Source organism: Palaemon carinicauda, chromosome 26 (genome assembly GCF_036898095.1).
Source record: "Palaemon carinicauda isolate YSFRI2023 chromosome 26, ASM3689809v2, whole genome shotgun sequence".
NCBI classification, from domain to species: domain Eukaryota; kingdom Metazoa; phylum Arthropoda; class Malacostraca; order Decapoda; family Palaemonidae; genus Palaemon; species Palaemon carinicauda.
This window is the reverse complement of record NC_090750.1, coordinates 51,102,657-51,105,156: the sequence shown is the minus strand read 5'-3', so window position 1 is coordinate 51,105,156 and position 2,500 is coordinate 51,102,657.

The window sequence follows — 2,500 nt, the reverse complement described above, 5'->3', positions numbered from 1 at the left end:
AATGGGTCACTACAAGTTCCAATAAAAACAGGGGAAGGAAGATGGAACGAAGGACTGACGAGCTAAGAAAATTAGTGGGGATAGAAAGACCATAAACTGGCGTGAGTCGAAAGATATGTCTGAGGCCTTTTATACGCAGTGGACTAGCAACAGGTGATGATATATATATATATATATATATATATATATATATATATATATATATATATATATATACAGTATATATATATATATATATATATATATATATATATATATATATATATATATATATCTAAGAATAACTTTTATCTATCTATCTATATACCAAGGCACTTCCCCCAATTTTGGGGGGTAGCCGACACCAACAATGAAACAAAACAAAAAGGGGACCTCTACTCTCTATGTTCCTTCAGCCTAATCAGGGACTCAACCGAGTTCAGCTGGTACTGCTAGGGTGCCACAGCCCAACCTCCCACATTTCCACCACAGATGAAGCTTCATAATGCTGACTCCCCTACTGCTGCTACCTCCGCGGTCATCTAAGGCCCCGGAGGAAGCAGCAGGGCCTACTGGAACTGCGTCACAATCGCTCGCCATTCATTCCTATTTCTAGCACGCTCTCTTGCCTCTCTCACATCTATCCTCCTATCACCCAGAGCTTTCTTCACACCATCCATCCACCCAAACCTCGGCCTTCTTCTTGTACTTCTCCCCTCAACTCTTGCATTCATCACCTTCTTTAGCAGACAACCATTTTCCATTCTCTCAACATGGCCAAACCACCTCAACACATTCATATCCACTCTAGCCGCTAACTCATTTCTTACACCCGTTCTCTCTCTCACCACTTCGTTCCTAACCCTATCTACTCGAGATACACCAGCCATACTTCTCAGACACTTCATCTCAAACACATTCAATTTCTGTCTCTCCATCACTTTCATTCCCCACGACTCCGATCCATACATCACAGTTGGTACAATCACTTTCTCATATAGAACTCTCTTTACATTCATGCCCAACCCTCTATTTTTTACTACTCCCTTAACTGCCCCCAACACTTTGCAACCTTCATTCACTCTCTGACGTACATCTGCTTCCACTCCACCATTTGCTGCAACAACAGACCCCAAGTACTTAAACTGATCCACCTCCTCAAGTAACTCTCCATTCAACATGACATTCAACCTTGCACCACCTTCCCTTCTCGTACATCTCATAACCTTACTCTTACCCACATTAACTCTCAACTTCCTTCTCTCACACACCCTTCCAAATTCTGTCACTAGTCGGTCAAGCTTCTCTTCTGTGTCTGCTACCAGTACAGTATCATCCGCAAACAGCAACTGATTTACCTCCCATTCATGGTCATTCTCGCCTACCAGTTTCAATCCTCGTCCAAGCACTCGAGCATTCACCTCTCTCACCACTCCATCAACATACAAGTTAAACAACCACGGCGACATCACACATCCCTGTCTCAGCCCCACTCTCACCGGAAACCAATCACTCACTTCATTTCCTATTCTAACACATGCTTTACTACCTTTGTATAAACTTTTCACTGCTTGCAACAACCTTCCACCAACTCCATATAACCTCATCACATCCCACATTGCTTCCCTATCAACTCTATCATATGCTTTCTCCAGATCCATAAACGCAACATACACCTCCTTACCTTTTGCTAAATATTTCTCGCATATCTGCCTAACTGTAAAAATCTGATTCATACAACCCCTACCTCTTCTAAAACCACCCTGTACTTCCAAGATTGCATTCTCTGTTTTATCCTTAATCCTATTAATCAGTACTCTACCATACACTTTTCCAACTACACTCAACAAACTAATACCTCTTGAATTACAACACTCATGCACATCTCCCTTACCCTTATATAGTGGTACAATACATGCACAAACCCAATCTACTGGTACCATTGACAACACAAAACACATATTAAACAATCTCACCAACCATTCAAGTACAGTCACACCCCCTTCCTTCAACATCTCAGCTTTCACACCGTCCATACCAGATGCTTTTCCTACTCTCGTTTCATCTAGTGCTCTCCTCACTTCCTCTATTGTTATCTCTCTCTCATTCTCATCTCCCATCACTGGCACCTCAACACCTGGAACAGCAGTTATATTTGCCTCCCTATTATCCTCAACATTCAGCAAACTTTCAAAATATTCCGCCCACCTTTTCCTTGCCTCCTCTCCTTTTAACAACCTTCCATTTCCATCTTTCACTGTCTCTTCAATTCTTGCGCCAGCCTTCCTTACTCTCTTCACTTCTTTCCAAAACTTCTTCTTATTCTCTTCATATGACTGACCCAATCCCTGACCCCACCTCAGGTCAGCTGCCCTCTTTGCCTCACGTACCTTGCGCTTTACTTCCACCTTTTTCTCTCTATATTTTTCATACTTCTCTATACTATTACTCTGCAGCCATTCTTCAAAAGCCCTCTTCTTCTCTTCCACTTTCACCTTCACTCCTTCATTCCACCATTCAC